Source organism: Pipra filicauda, unplaced genomic scaffold (assembly GCF_003945595.2).
Source record: "Pipra filicauda isolate LSUMZ 115617 unplaced genomic scaffold, ASM394559v2 scaffold39_size4671491_pilon, whole genome shotgun sequence".
NCBI lineage: Eukaryota > Metazoa > Chordata > Aves > Passeriformes > Pipridae > Pipra > Pipra filicauda.
In genome coordinates this window covers 741,031-767,432 of record NW_024104531.1, presented here as the reverse complement: position 1 = coordinate 767,432, position 26,402 = coordinate 741,031, and the positions used below count along the sequence as shown (strand labels likewise).

General features: G+C 40.2%; 1 long non-coding RNA gene across 1 annotated transcript in view; it reads left to right on the top strand.

Annotated features, from left to right (window-relative positions):
- The first annotated feature begins 955 nt into the window (after positions 1 to 955).
- The window catches only part of LOC120323994, a 38,833-nt gene continuing 13,386 nt past the window's right edge, over positions 956 to 26,402 (top strand). The window contains exons 1-2 of the long non-coding RNA XR_005564981.1: positions 956 to 1,021; positions 2,189 to 2,240. This is a non-coding gene — a long non-coding RNA (uncharacterized LOC120323994). The remainder of the gene's footprint in view (positions 1,022 to 2,188; positions 2,241 to 26,402) is intronic.

Below are 26,402 nucleotides of genomic sequence, written 5' to 3'. Positions count from 1 at the left end.
AAGGAAAGAGGAGAGGAAGAAAATAAGGTTGGGCTCCGCACGTCTTCCACGACTCTCCTGGAGACCTAAGGCTTCTCCACAGCTAAAATAATGGGAATATTTTTCCTTTTCTTTTTGGGGAAAAAGACTAACATTAATTAAACAAGGCAGCTTTTCCCATTCAGCGAGAGGCGTTCAATAGGAGAGCTTTGGCTTCTAGCCAATAGAGGGAAAAAAAAAGAAAACGAAAAAAGGAAAATCACCAAACCACCTCATGTCGCTACTAAATTAAGTATAGCTAATACTCTTATCTCCTTTTTTTTCTTTTTTTTTTTTTTTTTTCCTGGTTAAATCGTCCCGTTGCCCAGGGGCGGCCCCTCGACCACCGCGAGGGGGATACGGTGCGGGAGTGCCGCCCTCCCCTGGCACCCCGGGTTTGGCGGGTCGGGGGAAGGAAAGCTTCGGCTTCCGCGGGACACGGCGCTACGGCTCCGCTCCGCTCCCCTGGGCGGACGCTTGCCCTCCCTTCTCTCCCAGTGGCACGACCCTCGCCTCGCCTCTCCCAGCGCAGGAGCCGCTTGTGAGCGCGGCCGCGCTGCCCGGGCAGCGCCTTTACCCGCCCCGCCCCCGGCGCGGCGCCCGCATATCAACGACCCGCCGGGCACCCTCCGCAGCTGCCGGGCCGGGGGCGCCCCGCCTAAGGGTTGCCGCGGCAACGGCGGGGGGGAGGGGGGGGGTGGTGGCGGCCCTGCCCTGTCTTCCTTTCCCTTCCCTGCCCTGCCCTGCCCTGCCCTGCCTTCCCTGCCCTGCCCTGCCCTGCCCTGCTCTGCCCTGCTCTGTGTGGCTCTGGGAGCAGCGTAGCCTGTCAGTCTGAGTATGCTCATCTCCCCACTGCCCGCAGTGCCCGTCGGCACTTGCAGCCCCTGGCAGTGCTCACACATCGGGGAGCAGCAGGATGCCCCCGGATGGCACTCCCATTTCTGTGCCCCTTTTAGGTTAAAGCGATGGAGACATCGCTGCCGCTTCGCTCTGCCGAATGCTGGTAAGCGCCCCCTTTCACTAATGCGGCAGGAGGGCTGACACAAAAATCATATCTCCAGAGGTTTCCGCACTGTCTCGTCGCCCTTCCCTGGCTCACTCGGGTTAGCTGAGGGCTCCACACGCTAAGGCAGCTGAGCTGCTCTTTCGGCTGAAAACCGTGGGCAGCTGTGCCTGGGTGCTGATGATCCCAGGTTGAGCCCTTGCCGATGACTCACTTTGTGTGGACATCTGCTCGGGGAGCTGCTGCGCTCCCTCCTGTGACCTGGAGCTGGATTTCCATACTGACGTTTTTCAGCTCCAGACAGAGTTGTATTTAGAAACAATTTTCTGCTGGGAAGAGTTAAATTGCCGACTTTATACAGTTATATAATATTTTCTGGGTTTTGTGTTGGTTTGGCTTTTTTCCCCTTTAAGATTTGTCATCATAGGCCAAAAATAAAGCAGAAGAGAGCAGAAAAATATCTGGGCTGAACTGCACCATGAGATCATTCGTGGGGATAGGTTTTGATTTGTTAAGCTATTTAAAATGAAATTGGAGAGAAAAAAGAGGATAAGAGATTAAACTACTTTTTGAAAACTTAAAAGTCAGCAAAAATGAGACTTAAATAGAATAAATTAATTTCATTAGGAATTGTGGTACTGTAAAAGCAATAAGCAGTTTAGTCTAAGAGGGAGCTATGTACCTTTCAAAAGAATCGTGTTATGTACATGCACTCATAAATTAAAGTGAAGTCCCGGCACTCAGAAGAGTGGCACTGCTTTCCTGTGTGCTTTCATTGTATCTTACGACTTAGTGTATCACGTCATTTAAATTATGTAATGCAAAAAGAACCCCCAAATACTAATTCTCTTGAGAGATTGCTGTTTATTTAAATATGTGATCCCAGGCATTAAAGAGGGTGATACTGGCTAATCCTCACTGTCTGATTTCCTAGATAAATGATTTTAGGCATCATTTATATTTAAAAAGATGGCACTCTCAACTGGCTTTCTGGTTTTACTTAGCACTGTATTGCTTTTGTACTTAACAAGGTTGCTATTGTACAAAATGAATGAAAAATGACAAAAAGAAAAGACTGAAAAAGAGCACTGGGAATTTTAAAAGACTTTCAGTTTGGCATTGCCATTTTTCTCTTTCACTGTATTCTCTCCAAAACTGCTACTGCAGGTAAACCAGATTGTGCAGGTGGAGGTGACGTTTGGGAAGACGTGCTGCTATAGTAAGTCACCTGTAAAACAAAATTATCTTTGATGTTTAGATAAATGCAGTTGTTCTTATTATTTTCTTTGTTTATGGCATTATCTGAAGTGTAGCTTGGAATATGCAGCTAAGAGTTAAGCATGTTTGAAAGAAACACTAAGTACTTAGTATTCCATGAAGCTGGGATAGTGTTCCTTTGTGAGAACAGGTACTTGTTAAAAGCACCTCTTTTATTGTCAAACAAATTGTCAGGAGCCAGTGCCTGCAATTTTTTTTCGTGACACTCTGTAAAAAGGGAATATTACCTTGGGGATTTACAGGAGCATGTGTGGGTATGGTGGGGAAGCAGGAGCACTTTCTGGAGAAGAAGTTTCAGAGAAACTCAGAGAAGGTCCAGACATGATGCTCATGGGTCATAAGAGAAACAGAACTGAGAAAGAATCCAGAAGCCTTACCAGAGACTTACTGCTTATCCCCAACATTTAAAAATGGGGTTTAAAGTCTGAGAAATAAGTACAAAAATTGATGAGATTCCCAAGGTATTTGAGAGTCCCTTTAATGTTTCCACTCTAAAAGGGGGTTAGTTCTTTTTTCTGCACATTGCATTTCAAAGGTAGTCCCCTGGGGTGAGGTTCAGCTTTGTCTTCAAGTGCAGAAATTTTGCTATGAGAATGTGAGTGAGGTATCTTAACTTTCCATTGCAGACAGTGGAGGTGGGATTCAGCTTCTTCCACAGGAGCCATTTGAGCCTTGTGCTTTCATATGTTGAAAGGGGGCCTTTGGATACAGGACCGTGTGACATCTGGAGAGATGACTGGGGGCCGGGCAGGGTTAGCCAAGACAACTCAAATGGCAGAAGATGCCTATTCAGGCAACTGAAGCTAACCCAATATGCTCAAAGGAGTTTACACCCTAAAGTAGGTACTTTGGTCAGCTAAGTCAGTGTGCTCCACTTGTCTACAGACAAGACCTGTAGTGACTTGGACACCTAGCTCGCACCCAGGTGTCTATGCTGGTGACCTTAAATTCAGGTGTTGAATTCTATCCTTGCAGACCTAAAAACTTGTGGACAGCTTTGTGTGAGACAGATGTACGGCACTGTCAGTTATCACATGGGACTCCTAAGTAAGACCCACATGTTTTGGAGTGGCAGCCAGTTTGTGCATTCAGCTTGTCTGAAGCTCATTTTCTGTGAAAACTCACTTCTGAAATCTCAATTCTTCAATCATTTTCTGAGAAAACACCTCTCTTTTTTTGTTTCCCTTTTTCCATCCATGAAGAAGTTTTATATACAGCCTCAATCTTTTCTAAAAATTCAAAGCTGTCTAGGCCTAAGTATGACAGAAATAAAACAAAGACCTTTCTTTTAGAGAATCTTTGTTGCTATAGAAAGCAGACCCTTGTGAATGGATAAAAAGGGTGGGGAAGGGAACCTGGGTGCCATTTAAGTAACTGAAAAGTATGAGTGGCTGAAAACTTGCTGTTCTGTAAAATTAAATTTGATCCAAACCTTTACAAGATGGAGGGCTGACAGCATTCAGCGTGAGTGGTTTCATTCAGGAAAGGACTGGAAGTGAAGAAGAGTGAAGGAAAACCAGTGAGAGTAACAGCAAAATAAACAAGTATACAAACTCTGGGAAAAAGAATAAGCAAACACGCTTTTCTAAGAAGTCAACACAGGGAAAGAAAATCTGGTACATTTAAGACACATCTCTCAGAGACTATTCACTATTGAGCTTAACATTAATTTGAATAGAAGGGTGGGAGAAGACCCATCCATAGTTGCAGAGATCTACTACCACTTCTTTATGACGTTTCCTTATTTCCATTCGCTCAGAGAAACAGTTATCTCCAAAATTTCTTATTCGTTCCATGTTTTTTTCTTCTGGAAATGGAAAAACTTCCTCTGCCTTCAGAGGACTTCTTTTATGTGACAGAAATTCGGATCATCTTTTTATTTTTTTCAGTATTTTATGAGAAGCTTGTCAGGCTTCAGAGATTCTGTAAGTTTTAGGGCTGAGAGAAGCAACTCAACCTTATGCTCTTGTGGCAAGAGAGAATGTGCTTTTCTTGGTGCAGTTTTTAAGCCAGCCACTTGACCATCCTCCAACCTTTTCACTTTTTCACATCAATATGAGCTTGAAATCTCAGCTGTCATAGATATCACACAGGGCTGAAGGCAATAAAAGAGCTAAAGCATCTACAGCAGGACTTAAGTGGAGTTGCAGTGCCTGAGCCCAAATTGGTGATCCAAAAGCCAGCTGTTAATCTGCTGCCTAGCTTGATAAGATGCTCTCTTGTAGGACTGTGAAGTTTGCAAGACACTAACCGCCAAATTAAAGAATTCAGTACTTTTCCCTTGTCTAAAATAAAGGGAAGGTTGGGAAAGCAAGCTATGCTCCATCTACAAATGCTTGAGGGACCCAATATGTTAGATATTTTTGGTGCATGCCTAATGGCTTAGACTTTAAAAAAATGCAGTAGGTGCTTTCCCTTGAAACACAGCTGAGGAGGAGGCAGAAGTGCTTCTGTGCCAAATACACATACATGTGTGCATGCACACAAGATACATCACCAAATCATAGAATCATAGAATCATAGAATCAGTTGGGTTGGAAAAGACCTCCGAGATCATCGAGTCCAACCCTTGGTCCAAATCCAGTCCATTTACTAGATCATGGCACTCAGTGCCACGTCCAATCTGCGTTTAAAAATCTCCAGGGCTGGTGAATCCACCACCTCTCTGGGCAGCCCATTCCAATGCCTGATCACTCTCTCTGTAAAGAATTTTCTCCTGATATCCAACTTAAATTTCCCCTGGCGGAGCTTAAGCCCGTGCCCCCCTATTGCTGAGTGCCTGAGAGAAGAGACCAACCCCCCCCTGGCTAGAACTTCCCTTCAGGTAGTTATAGACGGTGATGAGGTCACCTCTGAGCCTCCTCTTCTCCAGGCTAAACAACCCCAGCTCCCTCAGCCTCTCCCCATAGGACTTATGCTCCAGTCCCTTCACCAGCCTTGTTGCTCTTCTCTGGACCCGCTCCAGCACCTCAATATCCTTTCTGAACTGAGGGGCCCAGAACTGAACACAATACTCAAGGTGTGGCCTCACCAACGCAGAGTACAGGGGAAGGATCACTTCCCTGCTCCTGCTGGCCACGCTATTTTTGATACAGGACAAGATCCCATTGGCCTTCTTGGCCACCTGGGCACACTGTTGGCTCATGTTGAGCTTCCTGTCAATTAGTACCCCCAGGTCCCTTTCTGCCTGGCTGCTTTCCAGCCACTCTGTGCCCAGCCTGTAGCGCTGCAGGGGGTTGTTGTGGCCAAAGTGCAGGACCCGGCACTTGGCTTTATTGAACTTCATCCCTTGGAATCAGCCCATCTCTCAGTCTATCCAGATCCCTCTGCAGAGCCCTCCTGCCTTCCAGCAGGTCGACACTCCCTCCCAGTTTGGTGTCATCAGCAAATTTGCTGATGATGGACTCAATCCCCTCATCTAAATCATCAATAAAGATGTTAAACAGGACTGGACCCAACACAGACCCCTGGGGAACACCACTGGTGACCGGCTGCCAGCTGGATGCAGCTCCATTCACCAGCACTCTCTGGGCCCGACCCTCCAGCCAGCTCCTAATCCAGGAGAGGGTACACTTGTCCAAGCCATGGGCTACCAGCTTTTCCAGGAGTATATTATGGGAGACAGTGTCAAAGGCCTTGCTGAAGTCTAGATAGACCACATCCACAGCCTTCCCCTCATCCACCAAATCTTCAGGGCATTGTCACCCCCAGAAACAGGGAGTGTAACAGCCTGAAAAATTCAATGGATGTTGACTGCCTTTCACTCATTTAATAGTTTCTTTTAGAAGCAGGGACTGAAGCCTACAGATGCCACTTCCTGCTAATCACCGTAGCCCACGAATTATAATGTCATGATCTATCAGTGTTCTCCTCTGCTTTGCTGTACAGAAGGATGGGAAGTCCACCCATTCTAGTTAGTTATGTGGCTGATTATTGGGACCCTTATTTGTCAGGTGGGACATGAGAGTTGCATTGTTTGCTGGGAGGACCTGGAACCTGAACCTTCCAATTGAGAGGCCTTATGTTAAAAGTGGATGTTGGCATCACTTCTGGATACCACCACCACCAAAACAAAACTCCAGACAAACACATGAGTTCTGTTACATTTCTTCAAGAAACAATCAGAATACCATGTCTTCAAAAGATAGAGGAACTTTTCTATAGTCCTGACTAGTATAAGTTCTATATAGGGATGGGTGTAAGGTAGGCTCATGTTGTCAGTATTTGTTACTCCTTGGCTCTCGGTAGCTCCTCACTCAGTGTGCTGGCTGTCTCAGAATATCGTTGAGAAATTCCTAAGGATTCTTGTTGGTAGAGTAGTTTGCCATAGATTTTTAAAGGCAAAAGCACCGACATGCTGCATCTAAGCATGAAAGGACCACATTTTTACCTACTTCTTAAACTGTTTTTGTTAGAAATGTTGCCCTAGATTTTCCTCTTCCAGCTCATACTGCTCTCCTTCATATCAACGAAAGGAGATATTTCTTTGACCAGGCTTGATCCTTTCACAGATGTCCAGTCATCTTTCATTGCCATGTGACTTTGTGATAAGCTTTAATCATCTTACCAGGTGGTCGACTGTTTGGTTACCAGTTCTACTTGGGTGGGCTGGGCATGTCATGTGTATCTGAACAAGAAATTATCAAGGGGTAACAGTTCTCCATTGTTAGCCCTATAGCAGTTCAAGCTGGAAGTAAAACATCAGGAGGAGCACAGACCAACCTCATAATCAAAATGTTTGTAGAGAGACATAAAAAAAGAAAAATGCTTATTAATTGCCCACTGCTTGGTAATTGCCTGTAAAATCGTAGTATCTTTTCATCTGATTAAGTGTTGTTTTCTCTCTCTGAGGAATCTACCTTTATGAAAATTTTCTACTATATATTCTGAAATGGCATTTTCTTCTTTATTGCTTTAGAAATTTGAATATGAACTTAGCCAAAGAGATCACCTCTCTGTATTTCAAATCTGACACCCCAGGGGCTTTATGTTTTCCCTGTGTCCATCTGCTGACAAGAGGAGTTTTAGCTAGTGTTTGGGTTTGCATATTAGGGCATGTGGAGAAACAAATTACCAGGTAAGAAATTACCATTCTTCATGGTTCTCTTTTTTTTTCCCTTTTCTTTCCCAGTAAGAGGCACAAAGATAAGTGGCAGCACATGGCTTGTAGCTGCCCTATTATAGCAGACCGCCCATGTGGCCAGTTCAAAAGCTAAATCGTAGTACTGATACTAGCTAATCTGGCAAAAGGATTTTGATGGGTCGATGGGAGAATAACATCTGCCTTTCAAATCTTACGCTTGCCAACATAGGCTTGTGAGGTTTTTGTTGTTCCAAGAACTTCTGAAGCATAGAGAAGGTAAAGGTCCTTTGAATTGGAACCACCTGCTTGAACTAATGGTTTGGCAAGCTCCTGTTTTCCTGGAGCTGGTTCAGAGTATTCTGGGCTATGTGGAATGGGAAAAATCCACAAAAATTACTTACCGCCCCATAAATATTTTTTGATACTGCTGTGTTCAGATGGGTAGAGTGTAGTCAACAGGCCTGGTAAGTGTGAAGGACATACTGTATCTGTGTGATCACTCCCTTTACTGCGTAGTCTATTGTATTCCCATCTGACACATGAGAAACAGAGCTTAGAGGTCTAGGGGCAAGCAGCTTTCAAACCTCATGCTGCAAATAGCACAGAGGATTCATTTGCTGTTTTCTCAAATTCTCTGTTTCATGAATCCTCTTTTTGTTTTGGAGAGCTGGACTGAACAATGTTGAAAGTGTCTGAAAGTCCTGTTATACTTAGGTTTGTGTATACAGTTCGTGCATCTCTCACACCATACCACTTTAATGTGAAGGCTTCTTTTTAAGCCAGAGGCTTGTTATGAACCTTATAAAATAACCCTGCTGAAGGCTTGCTTGTTTATCCTTCAAAGGAAAGAAAATAATGGAACATCCTTGAATAACTTGTGAATTTGTGTTAAAAATGGCGAACATATGAAAAGAATACATTTTCTATACATTTTGTCTTCTCAAGCTGGATCAAAAACAGACCATTCATAAAAACATGGAGTTGCACTTCATCACCTAGATAATTAAAAATTGAACCGTATAAGGTTTTATAACCATGGAGTTTAAATGTGCTCTAAGGTATGTAAGACATACCTACTTGATTGGAGGATACTCATAGCTCTTTTGAGTATAACGTCCTGGTAAATGCTTAATTTATACCAACTGAAACGTTCTACAGAGAGAACTAGAAAGTCTAAGCCGAAATACCATACAGTAGACCAGTCAGGATTTTTCCCAGGAGGTTCAGATGGCTGCTCTGGATCAGGCATGAAAGATGTTAATGTGTGTATCGGGGTATGCAGTATAAGGGTGTCATTACTTTTATGATTTTTTTTTAAGTGATGTGGAAAGTCTCAGGATTTTTCTACTCAGCTTTTCTTGGTTGACCACATATTTGCTGAGCTGCTTCACCAACTATAGAGGAAGTGCAGATGAAATAGGTTTGTAACGTATTATCCAGATACCTAAAGCGGTGTCATATGACTGCAAGCTCTTGAGGATATCACACTTCATTCTGTTAGAAATGCCTGTAATTACAGTGATAACTCAGGGTCAATCAAAAAGTTTAATGTGACCTCAAAGTATTTATCCTTTAATTATGCAATTAGCCGTGGAGTTTTAAAAAAGTTTACTTTAATCTAAACTCATGTGTGCTTTTCAGCTTCCTGAGTATGAATAGAATTGAGCATTGACTTTTTCCTATGTCCTTTCTGGTGCATTTGCTGGATTCGAACTGTATGTTATTCCTTCTTTAAAGTGGATACTTGTGATCTATCTTTCCTTAGCGTTAGCACCAGTACTGGCACTTTATAGCGCCTCAAGCATTTAATCACATCCTTCCTCTGAACTTTAATCTGGTGGGCATAATTTGTGTCTCCAGGGAAAAGTTAAGTACATAAAACAATTTTAAAAAACATTGAGAGACTATTTGCCCTTAATTAGAAAGCACAAGGGACATATGAAGTCAGACAAAACAATAAGATTCATGTATGCCATTTTGACTTAATTTTGTTACCACTCTTGGGCATTCTTTGGAGGATTTGATCAACGTCCTCCAGTGTATGCTAAATTTCCTCCCTTGAGATACTTACCTACCTACCTACATCATGGAGTAACTCCTTACCTCTGCTGGTGATATGGGTCATTTTCTGTTCATGTTCATTCATTCACTAATTAAAATTCACTTATTCAAATGTTCATTCATTCACTCATTAAAATTACCGTTATCCTTTTTCTTATAGGCACTAATTTTCTTTGTCAAATGACCAGCCATAACATTTTCTTTATAGGTGATTGAAGGCTATCACTTGTTTGTGAATTGTCAGTCTCGTAGAGTTCAGACTGGAAAAACTGGTGTTTGCATGAATGATAGCAATTTTTTTTTTCTGTTCTGATAGGATAATCACAGTTTAGCAGCTGTTGACTATTAGCATGTGCTAGAATGTCTCTTGTCCAGATCTCTGGTTTTTAAATCAGTAGCAGGGCAAAAGACACCAGGGATTCCAAACAAAGTTCTTATTCAAATAATTTGTACCCTGACATAGCACTCTCAATGCTATATATAGAGATTCCCAAGTTGTCTCACCTGGGGATGTTTTTCAGAGCTGCTGAGAATTGACAGTTTTCATGTCTTTCAGTCCATAGTATAGTATCTCAGCATGCCTGAAAGTTAGGGCAATATTTTTCTAGATGTCAGTGTGTAAAGGGTCTGCAAGGAAGGTCACGTCAGCCATTTAACCCACCACAGTATCATCATTGTGGTATTTTGAATGCCGAAGTAATGACATGGGTACTAAGATCCCTTGGATTACTTTAGAGATTTGCTGAAATTACCCGGTTCCATCAGTGCAGAGGTCAGGTTGTGTTTATTTGTCTTGCAGATTAAAGTATTCTAAAGAACTATTCCTACCCAATACATTTACTCTTTACAACCAATATATGTTGTCTTTTTGAAGAAGGGACTGTTTCTTTTCTTGTTCTGTAGAAAGCTATTGCTTGCAACAGCAAACGGGTACAATACTCATGGCAGAAATCATAGGAACTAGAGCAGGCTTCCAGAAGGACTAGAGATGACTGTTTCAGGGGTGGAAATGAGCAAATTTACGTAGATAAGAATTAATGTAAGAACATAAAAATTTTGTGCTGAGTTAGATGAGAAGCCTGAATTGTCCAGTATCTTGTCACCAGCAGTAGTCAGAACCAGATGTCTCAGGGAGCATAATGGCAAGTGTGTGGTAGAAATCTTTAAATAATACTTTGCTAATGCCCAGAATATTTTGGAGTAGGGAATTCCTGAACAATCATGTCTCAGTACTTGATGGGCTTCAATCGATTTTTCTTCCAGGAACTACTTTTTAACTCAACTTGTAAACCACGCATCTGAGCTCTCATCAGAGCCAACGGCAAGATGGAAATAATACTATTACATGATTCGCCTAATTTATTTTCTCACCTAAGGATGAGAATGTAGCTGGCCAAAAAACACTGATTTGTTTTTAGCAGGAAGAAATGCAGGTGATTAGCTCAGATACGAGGCTCTGTGTGAAGTTAAGAAATTAATGAATCCCATTCTAGACGTGAGATTGCAATCACAGATCCTAGAAGGGTATGTCCTCACGTGGACTATTCTTTGGTTCAGTCACCTAAACATAGGAATTTATAGCCATTAGAGATGACCTGTCTTGGCCTCCAGTATATTTTCCAGAAGTATCTGGGCCTTCTTCCATAGTTCCTTATCAGCCTTGTGAGAATGCCTCAGATACTCCAGGACATGTCAAAAGTGCCTTTTCTTAAAGGACTGAATTGATCCCAAGGTATCTAAGCTCTAATTAAGGAAGATGAAGTGCAGTGAGCGAAGCCTAAAAGTGATGTGTAGAGCTTGATTCCAGACAGAGTAACATAAGACATTTCAAATTACAATAGACAGAAGTCCAGGAGACTGAACTGAACCTCTAGTATGTACCATGGCATCTGAACTGCTCCCCAAGTTTCATCTCCTGTAGGAGCTTATGCGCAGTTGCCTTAACATAGGTGAATAGAGCTAATTGAGATTGATTAGGTTATCTGAGCCATCTACTTAGAAGTGGTGTATATGAGGTAGGTGGGACCTAGAGGAAACCCCAGCTCCTTCTTGTCCAGCAGCTGGGGGCTAGAGAAATAGTCGAGTGGTACTACGTGCCCACACAATAAACAACGCAGTTCTGAGTGAGAGAAATGAGGGTGATGTTTTGGAAGGGGGGATTAAAAATAAAGGCTGACTTAAGAAGGTAAACATTTGATGCAGTTCTTTGTTCACTAAAAGAAGAAATTTAAGTAGTCCTGGGTAAGAGTCTTGGGTGTGTTCGGTGGAGGATACTGTGATAAGGAAATACTGTTCTGTATTCTGTATTTGTACAATGCAAGGTTGAATATTTGCTGAGACTACAACACAAATAATAATCATAATAAAGTTGCACTTCTAGAAAAAAAGATGAGAAAAGGAGATATTAAGATGCTTTTAGGAACTTGAAAATAAATATCAATCAAATATACTTGCAACCAAGTTTAAGGATCAGAACACAACTGATTACAGGAGGAAATACAGATATTAAAATGTAAAATGTGGGGGAATTCATAGAGAAAAACATACTGTTACAAAGTAGAGAGGAAGAATGTTATAAGTTGCAAATGATATGGGAAGAAAGAGATATCCCATGTCACAATTTATACACATAGGCAGGCTTGGAAGAATGAAGTTCACTGTTGAAGTTTACCATGTTGTCATGAAGAATCAAGAATGGGAAAAAAGGAACAGAAGAAGAAACATTAGTCTCAACACAGAAGAGGAAGCCTTCCATGATAAAGGCAGGATGAACCTATTTAAATAACTTCATCGGATTTTAGAGTGAAAACTCACCTCCTCAATATTTTATGGATGAATCAAACTCCAGAGTCTTTAATTTTTAAAGAAGAGTTTTAGGGAGGATTTGGTCAATGGACAGGTGAATCACTGCAGTTTCATACTAATTTATTTAGTGTGGGTTTTTTTCCATTTTCTACTTAATACAGTTTTCCATTGCTGAAATTCAGAAATATAGTTAAAATGCATTTGCTTCACCTATTAAATGTTGATACTGTGTTAGCACATTAGACAGTAAATGATAAAAATTAGGAAAATTTTACTTAAAAGTTAACTTGATAGCTGGAAGAACTTCTTAAAATTTAAGTGTATATGTAATCATCTATTTTACTTTCACAGTGTTTGATATCTAAGGATCCCCATGATTATAATCTTGGAACCCATATTAATGAACACTAGAAAATTGTTGAAAAGACCCTGAAAATTTAACACAAAACTGAAAGTTAGTATTTTAAACAAGAAAAAAAAGACCTTTACTAAATCATACTATGATAAACATGTATAGAAATTTTCACAAAAACCAAACATAACTTAAAGTTTCTTCTGCTGTTAAAAAAAAAAAATCTGATAGAGAAGAAAAAATAAATGTATTGCTACATTTTAACTCAGATTTTACCCATATCTTTCTTTAGTACCCACAGAAATTATACAGAAGAAATCAAACATACACATGCAGAGGACTATGATTTAATGCCTGGAATAATCAGAAAAAATATCCTGCCATCTCCAATCAAATTTAGCCTGTATATTATGGTGAAATTCTGTAAGAAAAAATGAAGAAGCTGTCATCACATCTAATGGCTTTCTTACACTCAGAATCCCCTCTGGAATAATAATTACATCAGTGTATCCATACTGATGTATCTCTGCTCTGCCTGCTCCCACTGTTGTGCCTGCACTGTTAGTTCTTACCTATGATTTATGTGAGGCATCTCTACCACACTGTGCTGCACTGGTGGCTGCACATTTCCATATGGATCGGTATCCTGTGGTTTCTGGCACTGCTCCCAGGCCCTGCTGAATTCCAGGCCATTCTTATAGTAGATTGCAAGGTATGTTTAGGAGGCATGGGGAATTGTGGGGACAGGAATCAATTTCTTGTAATAGGGTTCTGCTGTATCTCACAACTCACTTGGCTGATCAAACAGTGTGCCCAAGCACATATATATATATATATGTGTATATATGTATCTATGTATATATATGCCCAAGCATATATATATTTATATATACCCAAGCACATACCCCTTGGTGCATTTTCCCCGCAAGCTTTGTGTGCAGATATGAATATCGTAACAGTGTACCTGAAGACGTTTTAGCTATTAATAAAAGTGTTTCAGGCTCTTACAAAGTTCATTGAGTTTTAAGAAGTGTTAAATCAAGCTTGCTCAGGAAGAGTGGGGAATCCAATGGAATCAGTAATTTATGTCGTACTAAAATGACATCTGTATCTGCTTGACAATCTTGGATTCTTTTAATGCCTTAAATAACTTAATGAAAAGTGTACACTAGCTTTGGGCTATTAATGGCATTCATCCTTAATGATAAGCAGCAATTATTTTTACTGCTCCTGCTATTTATTTTTTTTCAGTCACACTACCTAGAAATTTTTCCTTCTAACTTGTTTGAATGACAATCTCTTTCCTTATGTAACCTTATTATTACAACATAGATACTGCATAATAGTCACCTTTTTACCATTATGCTATTCTCTTATCTTGAGAATGCAAATTCCAAGAACCAGGGAGAGAACAGCACTGCAGAGGATTTCAGTCATCACAGAAATAGTGTGTCTTGTGTCCTTTAGCTAAATAAATTGTTCTTGAGAAAGCCCAGGCTTATATGTTCCTGATTTTATTCCTGATGGGAGAGTGGAGATTGACATTTCTAACACTTCAGGAACTCATAAAAAGCATGTTAGGAATCAGCTGGAAATTGTTCCTGGCATATCTTACGTTTTTCTCCATGATAGCTATGTATCAAAACAAGTCATCTGTGTTATACCAAGAATTGCACATAACTTGTGTCTTAGTGCCTCTTTCAGAGCTAAATATCATCTGATAAAATTTGTCTTTGGCCACAGATGCTGATTTTATTCCTGATGGGAGAGTGGAGATTGACATTTCTAACACTTCAGGAACTCATAAAAAGCATGTTAGGAATCAGCTGGAAATTGTTCCTGGCATATCTTACGTTTTTCTCCATGATAGCTATGTATCAAAACAAGTCATCTGTGTTATACCAGGAATTGCACATAACTTGATAATAGGCCTCTAGTCAGACAGCATCATCTGATAAAATTTGTCTTCGGCCACAGATGCCTCAGAGGCAATGTTTTATATTGACAACTTCAGCAAGAGCAAGGAAGCAGTGACACTGTATAGTCCGAGCATCGTATGTTACATTTCCTTGGATTTGGCCTTCACATCTCTCACTCTGTAATTGCTTTCTGCTTTTGGTTTGGTGATGATCCAGGTTACATAAAGACTGTTTGACTGGAAAGATTTGGATGAAGTCCCAGTGTCTGAAAGGTAATCTATGTGAAATGGCAGGAAACAATTTTTTCTCCCCCCTGACTTCTTCAGCACACCAAGTAAACTTTTTGCTTCATTGGTTTCCAACCTCCTTGTACCTGTCAGTCACAATTCATCCAGAGTGACGAATCATAGCAACAAGGTGGTTTCCCAGTGCCTTCATGTCTCTCGGCAATTAAACATCCACCACTGTCCTTCCGAAAACTTATACTAGATTCGCTGTGGAACTTTCCTTTGTAGCTGGAAAAGACATTTTAATACATCTACAGTTTTATCTTGCTTCATTTGCTGCAGTGTTCCCTGTAATAAGTCACTGCTGCAAAGCATGTTTCCCAGGCAAGGCAGCTTTCTTCTAACCACTGCTACAACATCTAACAAGGCTTCTCTTTCTCTGTTGTTTGTGAAGAGGACAGTATTTTGCCCTCAGCTTCTCTGCCTGATCCTGGAGACTTCAGTATACATTTTAAATACATGGTACTATAATTGGACTCCTGTTGATAGATTAGCAGTTTCAAATCCAGAAATCTCTAATTGCTTTTCCAGACATCAGTGCTTATCCAAAGTAAAACACAGCTACACAGAGCAATCATTGATGCTGTTTTGTAGTAAATGCCTTTGCAAGCAGTTTGCTCCTGATTCACAAGTTCCACGCTAACATGTTTGTTCTTGTGGTGGTGTCATTGTGTATGTCATATTGATGGGACTGAATGCCCATTTTGCAGACCAGTTTAACTTCAGCATTCGAATGAAACTTGGTGTTATGGGAATATTTACATATTTCTGTTGCAAAAGAGCTGTTTAAAAGCTACTTAAACAAACTAGCTGTGCAGCTTAAAGATTTGTAATGCTGCAGACAGAGTATAGGAGGTGAAAGCTGTAGGTTTGGTGAGCCTTTTAAGCAGACATAACAGTAATGTCACTTCTGTTCAAATGCAGTTCAAAATCCACTGCCAAACATTGCAGCATGAAAAGTTGAGAGTTGGGAGTTGATTTCACAACAAAAGAAGGCCAATTACAGAGCTTGTTCCAGTTTATAGTTCCATTTTTTCTTCAAACTGGATTACTGAATACAAATACCAAAGTGTTATCATCTTGATTTTGCAAGAGAATTATCACTGTTCTGCTATGACTTAATGCAGAAACACTGCCTCACATTTCTCTGCACTATTTCTTCTCTTAGTGATGGTGAACTCCATAGAGGGAGTGGGAGGGATAATGAGTGCTCTTTCCAGCTGGTGCTGGCTTCATTGGCTTTCTTTTAATCCAGTATGTGAAAAGTAGATACAGTTAGGAAAATGTTCCTGTTGATTATTAAAAGGTAATTTTAAATATTCTTCTCATTTACAAGCTTCTTTTTCATCCTCATCCTACACACTCAGGTTGTATCTGAATCCCATCTCACCTTCATTTACCTGACCCTTTATAAAATAGGCTTTAAAAAATCCCTTTCTCCTATAGAAGCAGTTGGTAGTTTAATTAATAGCATAAAACATTCAAGTTCTACAGCAATGAGCATCCTAAAACCAAGAAATAAAGTTCTATGGGAATTACTGGTTCATGGAAAAAAAAAATGGAAGTTAGCTTCATCCCACTGCAATTTAGAGAAAAAATTTCTGATCTTTCAATGAAACAAATTGTTTTGGAAAAAAGTAAGATTAAAGTGTTCCGTCTGTTGTAAAAGTCAAATCTAGGAGATGGATTTAATTCATTAGTATATATATGTGCCTGAGTATATTTTGTCTATAATGATAAAATAAAGTATCTTCCATTAATGAAAATACTAAAAAAATCAGACCATAATCAAAATCAAAATGCTTTTAAAACAATCAATCCTTCCTTCCTTCCTTCCTTCCTTCCTTCCTTCCTCCCTCACTCCCTCCTTCCCTTTCCTGCCTTCCTAAAGAAGTTAATAAATGTTCAGGGCAGAGCTTGTGTAGTGTGCCATAAGTAAAGCTCAGAGCAAAAGACTGAATGGTAAATATTGAACAAATAACTGCTTATTAAAGTAACCATCTGCTTTAATGGGGCAAGATCTTGTAGAAAAATAACCATGAACCTATATTTAATTGCTGAGAAGGACTGAAATGTGTAAACATTGTGCTGAATTAGTGATGGAATTTTCTTATTTTTAAGAGCTTTTCTTTATAACCTTTATTTTAATATAGAACTTCTGTATAAGTGTGTTTATAGATATATGTATACATACATAGATGTATGTACACATAGGTACAATGTATATACAGATACATATATGTATGTGCACATATACCTGTATATGCACATGTATGTACATATATGTACATATTTATGTATTTGATTTAAATTTGAATCATCTGCTTACCATGCCAAGTACTCAAAAGGAAACCCTCCTCTTTCCACTGCCTTGTTCAGTGCAGCTGAGTCCCAGTGCCATAAGGGTTACCGGGAAAAAGGGGAGGGCTTAGGCCTTGTTCAGACTCTGAAAATTGTGATCCTCTCTGAGGAAGTAGAAAGAATGTCTAGCATAGACAGTTAAAGCCCTTTATGTGTATTATTCCTTACTGAGGCAGAGACAGAAAAGAACTGGAGTCTCAAGTCCAGTAACTGAGTAATTCTGAAAACCACAGTGCAGTTGTTGCTCTTTCCTGTGGGCAGAATGGCAGTACATTTCTTTTGTGTAGTCAGCACTGGATAGCTATAGTGTACACCATTTTATCTTCATGACACACCATTCAACAATGTGCAACAGAGACAAGTCTCTGTTTCTAACTCCTCAACAAAGCTGTAGGGAAATAACAGTGATCATACCAAAGAAAGACCTTAGGTACATATCATCCAGTATACTGCTTCTTACAGAGGTTTAGGGAAATAATTTTTTAAAAGGAATGAGAGTGAACAGTCTTGAGTATGCTGTCTCACCAGTGGTTTAGGGATATCCTAAGGCAGGCTACGTGTCAAACCCATCGCATCTAATATTCACTAGTGGAAGCATGAATATGTCTGATGTTCATTGGAATCTGTCATAATATCTGTCATTGCTTTAACACCTAGCCTTCTTGAGGGAGCAAACTTTGCAATGTAACTATATTTTGTATGAGAAAGGGCACCCTGTTCTTTGGTTTGAGTTTCTTGCCTCGTTAAGTAGAACATAAGACTGGGAGAAACCAGCTCCTTGGTATTTGTATTGAGTGTCCTGCTACTAGTGGTGACTGCAAGGATGTTTCGGTACACTGGGGATTATGGAATATCAGTATTACATGTCCCCTCACACCACAGCCAGCTAAACACGTTTGACCACTGTAAATAAGGCCCTTTAGTGTATATCACTTTTGGATGGTTCTTTTTGAAGCTAAAGAGTCCTACTCTTTATCAGTCCAAGTCCATATGTAAGGTTATATGTATAATGTATAGCTAATTTTACTAAAGTGAGTTTATGTGCTTTAGTTGACAGTTCACCCATTAGTTTCTGCTTGATAATGTTTAAATTGACCAAGCACGACCAACTTTGAACAAGGGTAATGATCTCATTTCACAACTACTGGTGGTCTGCCTTTGGTAGACTCATAATTTAGTCTCTACTTCCAAAGCATTTTCATTTTAAGCTGACAGTGTCACTGAAAGCATTCCTTCCCTCCCTGCATTTGAACTAGCAGTGAACTAGACTGGGAAACTAAGTCAACCAAACCAAAATAATAATGGACAAAAAATGGATGAAAATATAATAGTGCTTGCATGTACGTATGAAAAGGGCTTCTCACTGCTGCTTCTTTTAGGGCCACCTGATGCTGTTCAGAACCACTGCTGAAGGACAGCCCCAGGAAAGGTCCTCAGCCCAAATTCAGCAGTAAACTGCTCTGTTTCATCTGACAAGTGGCCAGTCACCAGGGACATTACCCTATGGCTTCAGCAGCAGAGCTCTGGTGCTGATTCATGTCACAGATAGCAGCTAGGATATGGGGTCTGAGGGAGGAGATTAGGAAAAGGGTAGAGGAGGCAGAGGACACAAATCCATAGGATATGAGGCTTTGCTAGCTGTGCTGCTGTTGGAACAGCATGTTGCCATCTGCTTAGGCAAGTGTACAACCAGAGGTGTATGGGGAAAGAAAATAGGCAGGATAATTATTCTTCACCATATTTATCTGTTTTCCTACTATTCTGTTGTTTAATGTATTTTTTACCAGTTTGTCTGATACTGTATTAAATGTATTTGTCTGTGCCTCCCAAGATCACTCTTGGACTTCTTTGAAATAAATATGATCCTACATCATCAAAGACATTTCCTGTCACAGTTGGAACCAGATGTCTCTCATTCATTTCTATACTTAAGGAGGATTTAAGTGCATGTATTGAGAAGTGTTATTATTTTAAATATAATGACCTTCATCATCATCATCATCATCATGGCTAGGCTTCGCGAATGAAGATTTGGGAAGGGCTCTACCCACATTTGCTACAAGCATGCTGATGGCTAAAGAGGCCAATATGAGATAGACAAGTCCGGTTGCAAAAGGCACAGCAGAAGGACTCCTTGGACTGTATCGGCAAGACACGATTCTTTCTGTGTTGTCTTTTCTCCACTAGAGTGATAATGACCTTTAACAGATTGAATTTTGCAGTAAGTGCAGCGGAAGCGGATCACAAAAGGACAAAAAGATGTGTGTGTAACAAGGCAGGAAAAGCAGTGAAGTTTTGTATATTTATTGTGCATATGTGTAATTGCAAAGTGCATCATGATGCAGAGGACCTGTCTGTATGTTGCTTATAAGAGACATTGTAGAAGGGAAAATTAATAAAACAGTTCAACTAAAGCTGTGTGCAGCAGTAATGGTCTCAAACCAATGCATTTTGAAGGGTCTTGTATGAATATTTTATACATCATTCACCAAATGATGGCTGTATTTTTTTATAAGGTAGTTTTGTAAAAGTCTTCTATATGTGTTTTGCATTAGTTGAGTTTTAGATTGTTGTTTGATTATTATTATCACTTAGCTAGCAATCTGTTATTCTGGTAACTAGAATAGATTTAAGAGCAATAAAAATTTTTCTGACATTAAAATTAATCTTTATGCAGCAAAAGTATCTCTTAGAAATTTTTTTCTACTAGTAAATATGTAAAAATAGGAGGACTCTTCCACAATTCTTATTGAATTGCTCATTTTCTACTACTTTGTCACTGTGCATCAAGCTTTGATTAAATCTACATGGATAACTGCACGCAGTATTTTGGGAAAGCTGAATGGTTTGTATGGCCTGTCCTTGGATGCATCAAATAGCTGTCCCTGAAAACAGAGACAGCTCATGCCTGTTTCCCTGTGCTAAGCAAATTCTCTGTCTGTCACATTTTTGTCATGAGCAAATTCATGTTGATGTTAGTTGTTTACACAGTAACTGATCTCAAGATGGCATATAGAAGGCGGGAAATTTCACAAAAACGGCGATGGCTGTGTATTGATTTAATTGTAGTATATTTGATCTCTGTAATTGTCATGCAGAGTGGGATCATGGATCCATTAATAATCCAACAGTTCTCAGATACCCTTGATAAAGAAGAATTTGTTAAAGATTTTATGCCACGTGGCCATATGATTTCTGAATGGGCTTAATTTCATTAGTGTAAATATGGGAAGGTTGAATTAGCAAAAAACCCATACACATGACAAGATGAATGAAGAATTAATAGAAGTAGCTCCTCATAGCCAACTGTCTGAAAGATTGCATAATTTATGCTAACTTCTAACTTTCAGTAAGTAACTCAGAGTCTGCATGGGTTGAAGCTCCAGGGTGAAACTGAGAAATGTCACGTTTGAACTGTTTTGCTGATCCCCATACCCTCTCAGCCATGACTGTGTCATGTTTTAGGAGATGAGAAGGTCTCTCAGGACAGGAACACAGTAATAATCAAAGATATTAATTACCTCTGTATGATATGGATAAATCTTTCTTCAGAGCGTGAGTTGATTTTTAGCCATCATGTGAATGATTGCAGCAAATGGCAGCTAGTAAGGAAATGCACAACTGGTCATCCTGATCTGCTTGCAGGTCCTTCTGCAAAGCAATGCTGTCCAAGAACTGCTTTGTACCAGTCATTATAAGGCACATTGCTGCAGGAACGACAAAAGTGAACAAAACAAAAATAAAAGAAAACAAAGCACAACCCCTCAAACACCACCATAGTGTTTTAGTTTCCAAAACTAGCAAATAAAAAAATTAAAAAGGGAATCTTGCTTAAAAGGAATTAAAAGAGGCAGCCAAAGGATATACATATGTACAGATATGCTTTGTTTAAAAATATCATATTGGAATGTCAGAGGAAATGCGCATAAAACCTTAAAAAATATCCTGTCAAAACAATGAAGAAAACATAAAATCCAATAAAATTCAAGCCATTGTGAATAGGGAGTGATTTAAAAGGCAAAAAGACTATTCATATATATATATATCTATCTCATTTCAGGAACTATATATTCCCATGCAAAGAATGAGTCATTCATAATTCAAAAGACTGACATCCTTCCTCCCTGAATAAGGAACCATAGAAAAACATAAAATATGGCAAATCAGAAATCAATATGCAGTCAGATAAAAAATACTTTGGGTAAAGACTTGCTTGAGAACTAATAAATAAATGCAATTTGAGAACTAATGAATAAATGCAATTTAATAAGTAAATCCTTTGAAAACACGTCACGTACATGAAGTTTACAAGAAGCTGTTGGCTGCAAGGCTAATAGGTGGTCAAAGTGTAAACTATGTCTTTAAGGATCTCTTTCCTGCAAAAGACCAAACCAGTCAATGAATGAACTTTTGACATTTGTGTTTGCCGTGGAGTAGCTGAAAAAGTTTGTTTCATACAAAGAAAATCATCCTTATCAGAGATGGTTCAAAAACCTGTCATATTGAAACATCTGTAGAAATAATTTTGAACAGAACAACAGATGAACTGCTATACACAGATAACCAAAGCATTATCAAATTCTCCTTAGATCCCTAAAGGAATTTAAGGATGAAATATTTAGCAATTAATGGTTTAAACCTGGGTGCTGGTTTTGGCTGGAGTAGAATTAATTTTCTTCAGAGTGGCTGGTATGGGGCTGTGTTTTGGATTAGTGCTGAAAACAGTGGGGATAGTATAGAGATGTTTTTGTTACTGCTGAGCAGTGCTTACACAGGGCCAAGGCCTTTTCTGCTTTTCATAGTGCCATGCTGGCAAGGAAGTTAGGGGTGCATGGGAGGTTAGGAGGAGACACAGCCAGGACAGGTGACCCAGACTGACCAAAGGATATTCCATACCATATGACATCATGCTCAATATGTAAAGTGGAGGGAAGAAGGAGGAAGCAGGGGGAAGTTTGCAGGGATTGTGTTTGTCTTCCGAAGTAACTGTTATGCATGATGGAACCCTGCTCTCCCGGACCTGCCTGCACATAGGAAGGTATGGAAGAACTCTTTGTTTTGCTTTGTTTGCATATGTGGCTTTTGCTTTACCTGTTGAACTGTCCCACTTTATCCCAACCTATGAGTTTTCTAGCTTTTACTCTTCTGATTCTCTCCCTCATCCTGCTGGTGGGGGAGTGAGTAAGCGGCTTTGTGGGGCTTGGTTGGTGGCTGGGGCTAAACCACAACACACTGCCAGAGGAATGTGCCAGTGTTAGAGAAGAAGTCTGGGCAAGATCTGTGGAACTGCAGAGAACAACATCTTGTGTCTGTGCTGGGCAGGCTGGTGGAGGCTCTCATTAAGAGCAGAGTTGAAAGATGTGGTCAGGAATCAGAGATTTTTAAGTTTTCTAAAGGAATCACAAACATAGGGGTGTTTGGGTAGATATAGTGGGCTTTCCAAAAAGGCTTTTTTTAAATGCCCTTATCAAAGGCATTTTAAGAAGATCATAGAATCATAGAATAGTTTGTGTTGGAAGGGACCTTAAAGATCATCTAGTTCTAACCCTGCTGCCAAGATACAGGATGATAATGGTTATCTGTTAGATAAATAGTGGTTTGAAAGATTAGAAGTTGAAAACTGAAATAAATGGCCACTTTTCAGTCCTTCCGTTTTTTAATGTGGGAGGTCACAAGGAAGGATCTCTTTCGTAGTCTGCATAATTATCCATCCATAAATAACTGAGAAAAGGCAGATATGACAAAGCGTATTTATGGTATGACAAAGCTTACTTATGATACTAACCCATTTAAAGCTGCAGAAATGAAAGCTGATGGAGAAGATCAACTGAAGGATTTCACAATACTGTGCACATGGTGCCTGAGCATGGTGTCCTTTTCTCTCTGGTGTGCAGCAGAAAGTGTATGGTAGCACATTTCAGAGGTAGAGTTAGTGCACTGAGCAGAAGACGCTCATGAATGACGGGAAAGATGCTACCCTCATCAGTCCAGAAGAGAGCATGTTGCACTCTGTAGACTCTTACAGTACTCTTCTGGAGAGGCACCATGATATGCTAGGGATGTTTGCTTTTTAAAAAGATAAAAATGTATGATTGTGTGGAAAGTAACTCATTTAGAAAGATATCTGAGTCTTTTGATAATAATCTGTGTTGATTTTGTGTAATCAGACAATTATTTTGACCTTTGCAGAAGGGATGAGGAGTAAACACACAGCAAGAAATTCCAGAAGGAAGGGCTGGCAACGAAGGGGAGAGAGATTGAAGGGAGAGTGTTTGTTTGGTATAATGTGAATGTAGAAAACATTTGACAGTTACACGGCATGTTAGAGATTAAAAAAGACAATCGATAATGGGTTTAGGTGAAAGAAAACAGAAGGATGCATTTAGTTAGGTTCAAAATAAGATGTCTATGCCTTAAAAGACAGCCTGCTTCAAAATATGAAATCTACGTAGTCCTGTCTCCTAAAGTCTAATAAATTATGGCTTTTATCACTGGATCCACTAATTTTTGTCTCTGACTGTTTCATTCACATATATTCAAGCACTTTTTTGAGAATATAGATGTGCTAAGAATTAGTATATCTACATATTCAGATCTTCTTAATATTCATAGTACAACTAAGATGAGTATTGCTATACAAATTTCATCGAGAACAAGAAACATTAAACTGGTATGGGAGTGTGGGTTGTGGGGTGTGTTTGCAGTTTAGCTAGAAAAGGAAAAAAATACTCAGAACTTCAGCTCCAGATGGTGAAGTTGCTCTTTTCAGTAGCAGGATGAAGAACGTGTCACAAGAGCTTTTCAGAATATGCAGGCTCTGAGCTAACTTGTAGATGAGGCAACCTCACAACCTAACTAAAGAAATAAAGGAAGATTCTGCTAATTGTTTCATCCATTAATGATTACTTTCCACTACTGCAAGAGAACATTTTCATTTTTAACTGGATAGAGTAAGGTTAGATTTTCTCCTTGAGCCTGTGCAGAAGTGGAATTCAATTGCACAGAAGTAGGTGTCTTCATCTGAGCCTGTCACTGGTGACCCCCCACCATAGAATTAGTGCCAAGATACAAGCCCTTTAGGGCATGCTAGTTATTTAATCCTAAAGTAGACATTTTCATGAGAGGAATCATGCTGTAGTGTTTATTTCTCTGTTGGTTCTACAGGATCCTAAAGTAACTAGTTCATATCTAGCTTTCTGTACTGCAGATATCCAAAGTTACATGAAATTAATCTTATCCTGTGTTATCTCTTACACTGAAAGTATCCCAGGTGTTCCATTCTTGGGAATTGCATATGAAGGAAGGTGAACTTGAAACTCAAAACAGGTTTTCATCCAGAGTGTGCAGAGGAGTCTTTTGAACCAGGCACATACTCTACTGTAGTTGGTTGACCCTGACTGGAGTCCAGGTGCTCACCAAAGCTGCTCTGTCACTCCTCTCCTCAGCTGGACAGGATGAGAAAATATAAAAAAAGTCCTGTGGGTGTCAGAGACTGAAACAGTGAATGGCTTAAACATTGTAAGATCACCAAAATCCTTTTGTCCACTGTAGCAAACTGAAAAGAAGCAGCTGTGCAGCAAAGCCTTCTCCTCCTTGAATATGCCTACTTTGAAAGGACCTTCAGATGAGATAAGTGGATGCTGTTGTTCAACTATCCCAGGTGTGAAAGGGCTTGTATATCTGAAGCTACAAACTGGATTGCCAGATAAGGGAAGAGACAAATGCTGCAAAGTGGGATAATCCTTCTTGTCATGCCAATGACCTGCTTTACATGATGACTCTACTGGGAAGACCCTTTTGGGAGCATCGAAGACTCATGACATGTCCCATGACATGATCCACTGAAAAACTTCTCGCCCCAAGGGAAGTACAGGGTGTTCCTATCTGAGCTGGAAGTGTATAATCTTGGAGTTTTGGGGGAGGGCTTCCCCCAGCCCCAATGGATCATGACTATTGTTTTGACAGAACTGTAGCCACCACTTCAACCAACAGAGATGGAATCTGCAACTACCAAGTTTCATCTCTGGATACAGCAGGTGGTGATTATACAATCTTAGGACCTTGATCCTTTCTTTCTCTTTCTCTTATACATTTTCCTAAGTGTTATTTTTCTTTCTTAAGTGTTACACACCTGTTTTCCTTTAAAACCAAATTGATCTAAAACTGTCCTTTAAAACCAAATTGTTCTAAAATAAACCCTCTTTAATGTTTCTATATTACTATAGACGATAACAAGCCAAACGGCAACATATCTGTTTGCCTTTGAAAAAAAATTGTTCTAAAATAAACCCTACATATATATGTTTACAAACTCCGATTATTCAATGTCATTTCACTCTAATCCACCCCAAGGGATTTATTAACAAGAACCTAGGTTACCCTCCCCTTCTGGAGTGGGTCGTAACAGTGGGTCCAGATAAGGACAGGGAGAAATCACTCAGCAGTTAACATCACAGGCAAAATAGACTCAACCTGGGGAAAAAAAATCTCAATTTACTACCAATCAAATCAGAGTATGATAATAAGAAGTAAACACAAATCTTAAGAACACCTGTCCCCCATGCTTCCCTTCACCCAGGGCTTAACTATAGTTGTGATTTCTCTGCCTCTCAAGCAGTGCAGGGGGACCAGGAATGGAGGTTGTGGTCAGCCCATGACCCATTGTGCCTGCTATTGCTTCCTCCTCGGAGGGGGCACCCCTAACACTTCCCCTGCTCCAGCATCAGGCCCTTCCCACGGGAGACAGCCCTCCATGAACTTTCCCAACATGGGTCCTCCCCACAGGCTGCAATTCCTCATGATTTGCTCCAGTGAGTCCCTCCCACAGGGTGCAGTCCTTCAGAAATAGGCAGCTCCAGCATGGGACTCCTGCTGGAGTCCTGCCAGCAAATCTGCTCCAGTGTGGGCTTCTTTCTTCCATGAGTCTTGCCAGGAACCTGCTCCAGCATGGCTTCCCACAGGCTTAAAGCTTGCTCCAGTGTGTCTGCAGGACTGTTTCTCTCATATATTCTCATTCTTCTCTCCTGGCTGCCATCTTGCAGGAGTTTTTTTTCCTGTTCTTAACTCTCTCACCCCAGCAGTGCTACCACCGTCACTGATTGACTCATCCTTGGCCGGTAGTAGGTCTTGTCTTGGAGCTGGCTGGGATTGGCTCTGTTGGACATACAGGAGCCATTCCTGTAGGCCACCCACTCCCAAAACGTTGCCATGCAAACCCAGTATATCTACCTCTGTT